We start from the raw sequence: 12,953 nt of genomic DNA, 5'->3' as shown, positions 1-12,953 counted from the left end.
ATTGTGTCATGCATTAATTCCCACTGTCTACTTGCAGATATGCAAATGATCAATTAGTTCACCAAATAAAAAGTACTGATGATGATAAGCTACATAACATGTCAAGTTTGAAGATGATTTGACAAGCAGAGTGAAACCAGGTTAGCAGGGACCGCATTTATCTACCAATTCGAGCATATTTGCCAGATCAAATAATATGATGCGCGTCAGAAATCCCGCTGGTGTATCTGAAAGTCAAATTAGCCCAGCTCCCTCCGATTTCTGGCGTTTCCTGAATAATCTGTTGCAGTTAAGCAGGAGCCATCTGGTACATTAAAAAGCCTTAAGACCCACCGCATCGGAATGTGCTGTGGCTTTATATGGAGAGAAATGCATTTTTCTGAAACGGACCTTACTTTATTCCAGCTTTGTGATCTCCTTTGTATAATCAGAAAGGAAAACCAAACTGCTACCCAGCTCCAAATCGACCTTTAAATGCTGCAGAACCGTACTGACTTACAATTAGCACTAAAATCTCTTGTGTGTGTCATGACTGGCAACCGAACATATATTATTAGCTGTTTGTTCGGAGCAGAAATCACCTGTGCTCAACTTAAATGATATATTTTATATATATATATATATATACTGAAGGATATTCCACATCAAGTTAAACAAGATTGTCCCATCTCGGGTAGTGTGTTTTATTCATTTCTTTATTGTGAAAAAGTCATCTCAACTATTAGAGCCACGGGGGATTGTTTATCAAGTTTCAGAGATTTGCACTGAGAGTGGCTCAGATTTACATTTTCACCTAATTACTGAGCAAATTTAAAGGGCCGAGGCTACATAGAAATGTTGTAAAGCTTTCATTTTGCTTTTGGGGAGAAATCTGCACTCAGCCAACTGTCAGGCTCTTTTTTTCCCAGCATAAAGGTTTAAGTGAAGAAGATTGATTCCTTTTTCTTTTTTTTTTTATGTGTACATCCTTAGCTTCTTCATTATTTATACACTAGAATGCCCCCCCCCCCCCCCCCCCTTTAATTTGTATGTTTAATGTACCACTTATCTTCTGGAGTTATACTTGGAGGGGATCCTGAGGTGGGGGGATGTACAATCCCCCAACGAGTTTGGGGTCTCCTTCCTGATCCTGATCAGATGTCCGGACCACCTCAGCTGACCTCTTCTGATGCAGAGCAGCAGTGGCTCTGTTACGAGTTACTTTGCTTGAGGCAAAGACCCAATCCAAAGAGCACTCCACCCTTTTCTGGTTTAGAAACATTTGAAGGAGCTGTCTCTCATCCTTGCTGCTTCACACTCCACAGCGAACTGCTGCAGTGGGCGCTGCAGGTCATGGCTCAAAGAGGCCAACAGAACTACCATCCTCTACAAAGAGCAGAAGTTCAATCCTGAGGTTCCTCTCGGCTTCGACTGTGCCGACAGGTCCTGTCCACGAACACCGCAAACAGGAGCAGTGAAAAGAGAAGTATTTGTCTCTTTAATCACTATGGCTAACATTTCATTGGGAAAATCTACAATGAAGATATGCCTTGATGAATATACACTGGATTTACCTCAAGATGTTTACCACTGGAAATAAGAACAGAAAAAGAAATGATGAGTTCTGGAACAAAAGTCGCTCGACAGATGACATCATAATGAAGTTATGCCTGGAAGATGGGAAGAGAACAGCATGGAGAAGGAAAGGAAAAGCTCATGATCCAAAACATACAGTGTCATCTGTCACACATGGTGGAGGCAGCATGATGGCATGGGCAGATATGGCTGCTGATGGAACTGGGTCATTGGTGTTTACTGATGATGTGACAGAAGACAGAAGCTGCCAAATGAATTTTGGACTAAATGGTCTGCTGATACACCATCTGCTCAGATTCAGCAAAGCTTGTTGGACGGTGCTTCGCAGTGCAGCAAGGCAACAACCCCAAGCATCCAGCAAAAGGAACCCAGGAGGCAATAGGTGCACCATCGCACAAAGGCCAAGTCAGTCACCAGAGTTCAACCCAGCTGAGTGGATACAAAGACAAAGTTAGAGGCAGAAAAACCCTAAAGAGGACTGTCATAAACAGCCTGGTAATAGATGGAAGGAACTATACATTTAGTCCATGGTTGACTGCAAATAACTTGCATTCAAGTATGAAGAATTAATTTACTTCCACTATTACTCTAAATTAGTTTTTCCAATTGCTTTTAATTCCTTTGAATTTGGAAGATCTTCGTAAATAAATTTATGTAAATTCTCAAAGGATTGTTGCAGTATTTTTCAAAGCTCCATAGCTGAACGTTTGCTCTCAGTTACATCGACTCCTTCAGTTCAAATCCATTGACTTGGTGCACAGAGGATCAGTTTTGGAAAAACTGCCCCAGATGACGTCAGATTCAAATTCTACAGTATGTGACTGTATGTATGTGTATTGCCCCATAAGTACACCCAGATGATCTCAAGTATTGGATACTTTTTAACTTAGAATACTGTCAGGTAATGCAAGAACACCCTCATTCAGAAGGAAACAATGCAAGGCACCATAACTATTGAACTACTGATGTTTCAGGCATCAGATTTTTGACTCTCAGCTCTGCAAACTCTGGTTCTGGCAGCTTACTGGACTCTCTCTTCGTGCCGTTTGAAGACACTCCCAGAGCAGCTGTGCTTTTATTGGCTGAATGATTTGAAGCCTTCAGTCGTGCTCATTCCAACTAAGTTCTTCTGACACCATGCTATCTATCTCTCTGACTTCCAAGCAGGTTTTTCTATAACCCAGAGGTGTGCTTGAAGACATTGTCTTGCTACATGAAAAAGCTGGAGCCTATCAAACAAATTCCTGAAGGTAAAGCATGACACTGCAAGACAGAATGGTATCTATGTTGCCTGCAGCAAATACCCCTAAAGCATCCCAGCTAAGCCATCGCCAGAGCTGTGCTTTGAAATCCTCACATATAGTTTTCAGCAAACTGTTTGCTTGCTGGTAAGTATGACAGACTTTGAAAAACTGCGATGCCTGCGTCTTGCTCCGTTTATTATTATGATTAGACTGCTGCTTTAATCTCCGGTAACGAGTAAGAAGCTACAGTCAAGAATATCAGCCACCATCTGGACTTTCTCAGTGATGTGAACATTCATATCATTGGACAGCCCAACATGGGAATCTTCCCTTCATTACCGTCATACTCTGAATGTGGCATAGTCCCAGGAGTGTATAGAAGAGAATGAAACTAATTGTCTCACTCAAACTGGAGGGAAACAACTATCTGTACCATGTAATTATTTACTTGGTAAAATGTTGTGAATCTATCTTTTCAAAATCTTGTTTAATGACTTTTCTCTGCGCAGATCCCAGGAGAGATCAGGCTTACTGTTGCACTCATTTTTCAATCCACACAGTACAGCACAGACACACAGCCCCTAATTCAGACACATTTCTACACAAACGCCCACGCGTAAGCATCCTGCAGTGTGTTTTGACAGTGTCAGACTTTGAGACCGACGTGGCTCTTCCATCATTCATTCCCTCAGTAGTGTTTTTCACCCCCTTCCCGTGCAAAACAGAATTCATGACCTGCCAGCCTTTTTGCTGACTGCACACACCATCCTCTGCCTTGGTAAATGATTTTCCCAGCTATTTTAGCTGCCTCACAAAACACTTGATGACACAAGTAGCACGGAAAGGACGCAACTCAATTTGTCAGTGGTTTCTAACGTCGTTGGGTGGACGGCCCCAAAAAGGTGTTGATTGTGGGCATTTTCTGTCCGTGAAAGCAGCGCAGAGGGGGGCGGGTTTATTTCTTCCCTTTTGGTGATCCATTAAACGCTCCCTTTTGTCCGATTAGATTTCATCTCATCGCAGGCGTCACCTTTCAGCGAGGTGTCCTTTTGTGTGGCGAGAAAAAGGAGGTGAGAAACGAAGTGGGGAGAAGGTGCTACGCAGATGAAGATAAAGAGAAGAAGGGAAAGGTTACCTTCAGACGGAGAGAAAATTCCAGCTTCTACAGAGCTCTGATTGCTTCTACAGTATGACACTCTTGGTGTGTGTCTGTTCAAATGAAGCCCCTTCTATAGCCAAATAGATTATTTGCCCTTGAAGGAACGACACGGGAGCAGATGAAGAGGAATCTTTTTTACCATGTCCTATTTCACAGGACAAATAAAAGGAAAACACACAATGCCATGCAGTGCCCTGAATCTGTCAGGGCCTTGGTCCCTCTTCCTCCAGTCAGATAAGAATTTCCACAAAGGGCTTGTCGCAATTTCACCATCCTGCTTTTTCTCCCTCCTGACTTATTCTTCCCATAACTCAAAGTATCTCTCGGCAACACCTTCTCAAATGAACGCAAGCAGGTTGAGATGAAATAAGCAAAGCACACCTCTCCTTTCCTAGGAGGCTTTTTCTCTCCGCTGCACTCGATATGTGTTTTATTTTCTATTCTTTTCTTCCTCTCTGGCCCCTGTAACTTTTCCCCCTTAGTTTGCTTCTTCCACCCTCATCATCCTCCTCAGTAGAGAGGCAGACTGCGAAAAAACAAAGAAAAAAGATAGAGTCTTTCATGTCAAAAGAAATAAACTCCATGTCACTGGACACTGAATAGATCCCTTGTAGACGATACCTTGTTTGAAGCACTTATACTGACATTTAGTCAGTCTCTGGAGGATTTTCCTCACATCATTTTTAATCCTGGAGACTTCAGCCATGTCCACACTTGCATAGATATTTTTTCAAAGCTTCAAACCTTTTTCTTTGCACCACTTATTGACATCTGACCTGTGTAGTCAGAAAAACTGTGTATCAGTGAGTTCCCGAAAACTTTGCACATGAGCACAGTACTGGTTTTTCCGATGTTTTATGCCTGATTTTTCTTTATTATCACGATTCGATGTGACTGTTAGTAATAAAACAGACAAGTTCAGGAATGAGTTACCGTCCTTTATAGCGTTCCATAACTCTGTGCTCCATATAGGGAGGAAAATTTACAGGGGGTCACAAGAAAAAGGAGAAATTTCATTTTTGGGACTGCGAATTAAGTTCATAATTTCAAATGATGAACATGAACTAGTTCAGTTTTAATGTGGGTTGAATTTTGAACTAGTTTCGATACCATGACAGACTACCACTCTGAAACTTTAAAGTAAGCTGTTGCCATGCTGCTTCCTTGAATCCAGATGCAATAGAGGCTGTGTGAATCCAGATGTAATAGAGGCTGTGTGAATCCAGATGTAATAGAGGCTGTGTGAATCCAGATGAAATATAGGCTGTGTGAATCCAGATGTAATAGAGGCTGGGTGAATCCAGATGCAATAGAGGCTGGGTGAATCCAGATGCAATAGAGGCTGGGTGAATCCAGATGCAATAGAGGCTGTGTGAATCCAGATGTAATAGAGGCTGTGTGAATCCAGATGTAATAGAGGCTGTGTGAATCCAGATGTAATAGAGGCTGTGTGAATCCAGATGAAATATAGGCTGTGTGAATCCAGATGTAATAGAGGCTGTGTGAATCCAGATGTAATAGAGGCTGGGTGAATCCAGATGCAATAGAGGCTGGGTGAATCCAGATGCAATAGAGGCTGGGTGAATCCAGATGCAATAGAGGCTGTGTGAATCCAGATGTAATAGAGGCTGTGTGAATCCAGATGTAATAGAGGCTGGGTGAATCCAGATGCAATAGAGGCTGGGTGAATCCAGATGTAATAGAGGCTGTGTGAATCCAGATGTAATAGAGGCTGTGTGAATCCAGATGCAATAGAGGCTGGGTGAATCCAGATGTAATAGAGGCTGGGTGAATCCAGATGTAATAGAGGCTGGGTGAATCCAGATGTAATAGAGGCTGTGTGAATCCAGATGCAATAGAGGCTGGGTGAATCCAGATGCAATAGAGGCTGGGTGAATCCAGATGCAATAGAGGCTGGGTGAATCCAGATGTAATAGAGGCTGTGTGAATCCAGATGCAATAGAGGCTGTGTGAATCCAGATGCAATAGAGGCTGGGTGAATCCAGATGCAATAGAGGCTGGGTGAATCCAGATGCAATAGAGGCTGGGTGAATCCAGATGCAATAGAGGCTGGGTGAATCCAGATGCAATAGAGGCTGGGTGAATCCAGATGTAATAGAGGCTGGGTGAATCCAGATGTAATAGAGGCTGTGTGAATCCAGATGTAATAGAGGCTGGGTGAATCCAGATGTAATAGAGGCTGGGTGAATCCAGATGTAATAGAGGCTGTGTGAATCCAGATGCAATAGAGGCTGGGTGAATCCAGATGCAATAGAGGCTGGGTGAATCCAGATGCAATAGAGGCTGGGTGAATCCAGATGTAATAGAGGCTGTGTGAATCCAGATGCAATAGAGGCTGGGTGAATCCAGATGTAATAGAGGCTGTGTGAATCCAGATGAAATAGAGGCTGTGTGAATCCAGATGTAATAAAGGCTGTGTGAATCCAGATGTAATAGAGGCTGTGTGAATCCAGATGTAATATAGGCTGTGTGAATCCAGGTGTAATAGAGGCTGTGTGAATCCAGATGTAATAGAGGCTGTGTGAATCCAGGTGTAATAGAGGCTGTGTGAATCCAGATGTAATAGAGGCTGTGTGAATCCAGATGTAATAGAGGCTGGGTGAATCCAGATGTAATAGAGGCTGTGTGAATCCAGATGACTACGTCCTTCTGATTTGTTTTCAAGTTGTTATTGTTATGTTATGCACATTCCTGGTGTTGAAACTGTACTAGAACGCCCGGAGTCAGAGATACCGCTGTAAGGAATTTGGTTTCCAGCCCCAGACCACATTTTTGTGGGCTTTTGATGCTGTCTTTCTGGTCTCGTCACCATGACAATCAATTCTTACCATGTATGGTTGTGTATTTGTAGGTCTCACAGAGATTTGTTTTTTTATGACATTGGTATGTCATCCCACAACTGTAGGGGAGCCAAAGAAGAAAGAGCTTGCCAAATTCTCTGGTGTTACTTTAAGGACTTCCACAGTACATTGGCCTTGTTTTAAATTTCTTGAAATATGGTTTTTGGAAGCATGATTCCACTGAAAAACATTTTGCTCGCGGAGGAAAATCAAGGCTGAAATACATAAGAGTAGTAGTATCAGTAGGCACTCCCTTTCCTTTCCTGAGAAAAAAGACTTTGAATGTTTAAATATGTAGTAAAGCTGGAGGGCATTGCCTTGGCCTTCAGTGCAACTGTGAGGAACCTTGAAGTTGGACCAGTATGTGTCCCTCAGCTCAGACGTAAACAACTTTCTAGTCCATGCATTTGTTTCTTTGAGACTGGACACCTGCGGTTCCCTATTATCTGGCTGTGTCAAAAATTCTTTTCAAAGCCTCCAGCTGATCCAAAACGTTGAGTTTTGATGAGAATCAGCAGGAGAAATCATGATTTAGGACATATTGCCCTTTCTTTAGGATGACTGCTTTTTCTGCATTGTAAAGGAGATTTTGGCCCTTTTAGCACCAGATATTTGAGCAGTTTGTAACTTGACTATATCTTCAGGTTCTTTTACTCTTAGTTTTGAATCAGCCGTAGTGCAGGCCCCTTTTGAAAGCCCCAAATCTAGGCCCTGACAATTTAAACAGGTTTAGACCCCTATCAAACCTGCCTGATTGAAATTCTTAAATACTGTCACATTGAATTCTGATTCCAGCTGCTGTGCAGTCATAGTACATATGGCCCATTTTCCATATAATTGTTACCACTTGATCAGATCATCAGCAACACTGTCTTTCCATTTTTTATGCAGATGACACAGATTTATCAATATATCACACCACCTCGTGTAGGCCACTCACTTTGATGACATCAAATCTTGAATGTCTTAAAGTTAGATAATGATAAGACTGAGGTGATGGTATTTGGACCCATGAAGCACAGGGAGCCTGCAATCCAAACACATGCATCCCATGATTATCAGTGCACTTCTGAGACAATAAATCTGGGTAAAATGGTTGATTCTGAGCTTTTCGAAACATTTTAATAACATTCGCAAAACTGGCTAATCCAAAAAGGTCATCCTCTCATTCATCATGCACTTTACCCATTTGGATTAGTGCAACTCATTATTTGCTTAGCTGACACAAAAATCATTTAACTGCCACCACATTGTACAAAATTTGACGGCTAAGCTTCTGACAAGGAATAAAATATTAATTAAAAATGTTGACATATTTTCCATATTTCAGTCTCACTGTTTACCAGCGATTTCAAGAATTGCTTTTAAAATCTCCTCACCTGTTTTTAACAACTGATTGGTCATACACTGTCCTACATTATTGAACTTCTCAGCCCTCACACTCCTGTTGGTGCTCACGGATCCGCAGATGAGCTGTTGCACACTGTCCCCAGGGCAGAGCTGGAGACAGGGTGGTGGTGGAGGAACATTTGCTGTGTGAGCTCCATAACTGTGGAATAATCTCAGAGACTTAGACAAGCAGCATCTGTCCCATTTAAGACTGACAAATGGCTCTAATTAGAGTTTGTTGTTTGTACTTATTTATTCTTGGGATTTTTTTTAATATACATTTTCATATGTTTTTTGGAATGTGTGTTTTTATGATGAATACTGCTACTCTACTGTGAACACATGGGGACGTAGTTGTTTGAATGTTGTTTGAATCATGGAGACACTTTTTTCTAACTTGAGTGGTTTTGAGAAGAAGTGACCAACTATTGCTGGGCAAAGACAATCTGCATATTCTGTAGCCTGACCGCTGATTATAGAGTTATTGGCTTTCCAGTATGTGCTGGCTCTTCCTCTCTGTTCCATAAGAGTCTGGGTTTGCTGGCAGAGGACTCGTAAGATTGAGGCACGTGAGTGTGCGTCAGTTCAAAGGGGGTGCTGCTCTGCCCCACAATAGATAAGGCTCCTTCACCAGCGCTCATCCCTCAGTGAAAAAGATTGAAAAGGAAAATTTTCCCCAGAAATGTTCAAAGCGGCAAACAGGATCAACAGCTTAGGCGGCTTTTTGCTTCTCAGCAACTTCCTTGTGTCTGATGTTTTTTCTTTTTTTTTTTTTTTTAAGAAGGATTTTGCGTGTGCGTGTGTGGAAGAATGGGTGGTCTAGTGAGGGAATTTATTCTCCAATGTGTTGGAGTGTAAAAGATGCCAGAATGCTGTCTTTCACTTCGCTGATGATGGTGCAGCAGCCACATGAAGTGAGAGAGTCATCCTCCTCCTCGCACGCATCCTTTGACTGTAACTCTTGCCCTTTTACCATCACACACTCGATGACATTCACATAAACACATCCACTCTGGACATTATTGCTTTAAAAAAGGTTATTACATCATGACATTTTTTTTATGGCTGCTGCTCTGTCATACAAATGCAAATGAGCCGGCAGAGATCCAAAGATCCAGCAGACGCTCAAACGCCAGCAAGCTGGAGAGGAAAGCTCACGGCTGCCAGTGCCAAAAGCCTTGTGTCCATGTGCTTCTTCTCCCTGCCTCTAATTCCACAGTCACAGCATTGTTGGCTTGATAAAGTTGGGGAATAACAGCAGTTTAGCCGCTTTGTGCCTTGTGTAAGGGATTGAACTGACTTCCTAGATCTTCTGTGTTTGCACAGGAGGAATCTCTGAAAGCAGCAAACTCCTCATTATTGCCAAAGGCCGTAACTGGTTCGATCAGAGGAAGAGGAAGAGTGTGTAGGGGAATTCTAGCTGTTGACAGAGGACTGCAGTAAGGGGGTCAAACAGCTACAACAAAAAGGACTCTGTATCAAACAGTCCAGCACCTACTTCAACTCCGCTTTAAACTTTCACTAATTGAAAAAGTTAATGGAGTCGCTTCGAGTGGATTTTGCCCGTTTACAAGTCGGCTTTGATGTGTTAAGTCACTAAATGTTACCAAAATGACTGATCATAGCACCATGCCTTTAAAGAGAATCTACTGGTGTGGACTTACTGAAGACCAAAATGAATGTCAAACATTTTTCCAACATCAACAAAGGGCTACACGTGAAACAACTCAACTGAAGCATCCAATGAAAGTCTAATTTTTCTGTCACGACGGCACTGGTGGGTACTGATTCCTATAAGCATTATAAGAGTGCAGTCCTGCTGTTTGCTCTGCTTGTTATTGTGGGCTGTTCCATGAGCCCGCCTGTGCTGACCTCTGGCTCTTTGTTCTGTGCAAACTGAACCGCTGCACTTCTTTTCTGGCTGTGGTGTTGGCTGCTTCCACCCGAAAAAAAACAACAAAAAAAACCCACCTTTGCCCCGGCTTGCCCAAAGCATCAGATACATACATGTTGAGATTTGGAGAAGATATCACATTACTGCACAGTGTGTGGAGGTGACTGTGAGGGTGTGACTGACAGCCTGAGATATGGTTGAGCAAATCTATGAAGTTTTTATATTCCTCTTTCCCAGCAGAGATGTTGAAGGTTGAAGGACTTCACACATTTTTAAGTGCATGCCTGCTGAAAGCTTGTTGGACAGGATCTAGATGGGATCACATTCAGTCTCCAGTCAGCTAACCATTTCCTCTCTCCTTACCTTATCTTGATCTCACTTCCCTCTCTGTCTCCATGTTCTCTGTCGTTCTCCCTAACATTGTGTTATTCTAATTATTCCCATAACTTAGTTACTTTGGAGACTTCCTGTAGATGGTACTGTGCTAACAGCAAAACCTCGTCTGACCTTGGAGACAAGGCGGGGGACAACGTTTGCTCATTTAAAAACGACTGTAATGGCCTTTGGTTGGTTTGTGGGAGGACAAAGTAGGTGTGGGGGTTGGTGAGCTTGCTCTGGGAGCTGGTTTGTCTCCCACACTGGTAATTATCACACTTATTAATTCTTCAGCTCACATCATACTCAAAACCACAAGGAAATTGTGGTGGGAGTGGAATACCTTAAGAGACTGTGTAATGTCTTAACTCACAAGGTTGAGCTTGATGATAAAAGCTTGAAAAGTTTAGAGGTGACTGAACCGTTTAAGTTAGTGTACAGAGTTTCTGGATGCTGTGTACATTTGGGCAGTTGGGTATAATAAAGTGTAGACAGTTGCCGTAACTCAACCTATAAATGAGAGTGAATTACAACTTGCAGCTTACAGGGGAGTGAGAGAAGAGCACAAATAGGGCCGGAAATGCCTTAATTACAGTAAGGGGCTAGTTTGCAACACAGAGGAACTGTTGTTGCACTTGAAATATTGTTTAGGGCTTACAGTTGAAAATGAGCGGTTTTGTACGCAAGAAAACATGCGGTAGGCAAAACCCCATGACTGAAAATTCTCACCAAAGAACTCGTGTGTAACTACTGTAACTACATTTTACGACTTTAAATTTGGAGAAAAGCTTTAAAATGCCACGTCATAAGAAATATCAGGTTTGGAGTGAATAGACTAAATGTTAAGCGTGAGCAGCAGGCTTTGGCCCCGTACAAATGAAAACAACTTCAGATTTTTCTCTGAATTTGCACCCTTATTGTCAACATTTTTTTTTTTTAAAAAGACGGCTTTCTAGGTTATGGACTGGCGACCTGTCCAGGGTGTACCCTGCCTTTCGCCCGATGACTGCTGGGATAGGCTCCAGCCCACCCGCTACCCGATTAACGGACTGTCGGTATAGAAAATGGATGGATGGCTTTCTAGGTTACAGATTTTTGCTTACTTTAACGTTCATGTGTGGAGTGGAAAATGGGGGATTGGACTTGCAACATCAGACTGAGTGCCACTATCTCCTTGGTTTAACATCAGAATGTGCTCAGATCTCCACTTTGTCTGCATGGCAGTGGTGGACCTAGCCAAAATTGCGCTGGTCCTAACCTTGCTAACAAGACTTTGACATGTTTGCACATAAATGTGCAGTTACTTATGGAGTGTATTGAGGAACGCAGGCATCAGAATGGGTTGTGGACTCCACTGCTATGTTAAACAACACTAAATCGACAAAGAACCTAATGCCAGTGTCACAGGTTTGGGCAGGCTGGACCTCAAATTGATTGGACAACTTTGAGAGGCAGGCATTTTTCACTAAACAATGGCGAGAGCGGGAAACTACTGGGAAATCAAAAGTCCTGTCAAATGTGACTGTGTGACGGTGCTATTTAACTTCAGTTTTAATGTGGGCATTGATTTTTTTTAAACAGTGCTGTGCAGATGTGAGATGGTGGGCTAAGTTTGGCAATGCTGTAATAAACAGAGAAGTGGTCGCAGTAATGGAGGAAAAACAACTTGGAGGGAAAAACCAGTTGCTCTATGAGAACAGTTGGAGAGGGGTGCTTTTCGCCTGTGTATCGTGCACGTCAGTGAGTTTTGGCTCTGTTTGCTGTCAGAAAGCAGAAACAGCTGTGGTCATTCATGTGCTCAACATTTTCAGGATTTAGGTTTAGTGTCAGGCATTGTCATCGACCCTTGTGCATCAGAATACAACAATACAATACAATACAATTCCTCACTCCCGCAGTTTCTACTGTAATCGCTGCGATAATATATTATCTCTATTCCATTGTATCTTATTTATGTACTGTTTTCTACATAGTACTTCACACAGACTCTTTCTCCTCTTATTGTTTTTACCTGATTGTTTATACCTGTCCTTATTAAACTGAACTTATGTCCTTGTTCTTGTGTCTACATGCAGTCGTGACATAAACCACTTCCCTCTGGGTTATTGAAGTCTTCTTATGCTGGCTCAGAGTTTGATAACTTCAGCTGCCACATCATACTCGCTGAATAAATGCTGTAAATGCCAAAATCCTGTGTCTAGTTGGTTTTAGGCTTAAATTGGTCCAGCAGATAGCAGAACTTGAGTAACAGACCGATTTTTGTATGATTTGCCTGGTAGTCCTAAGAATCCAAAATTTCCATTCTGATGGAATGGTAAATGGACTTGTATAGCGCTTTTCTAGTCTAACTGACCACTGAAAGCGCTTCACTACATGCCGCATTCACCCCACTCACACACATTCATACAGCATGTCTTAAACTTTTCTAAGCATTCATACAGACATTCATACCCCAG

This window comes from Leuresthes tenuis, unplaced genomic scaffold (assembly GCF_036924035.1).
Source record: "Leuresthes tenuis unplaced genomic scaffold, fLeuTen1.0.hap1 SCAF_18, whole genome shotgun sequence".
NCBI classification, from domain to species: Eukaryota; Metazoa; Chordata; class Actinopteri; order Atheriniformes; family Atherinopsidae; genus Leuresthes; species Leuresthes tenuis.
Note: the sequence above shows the minus strand (reverse complement) of the source record.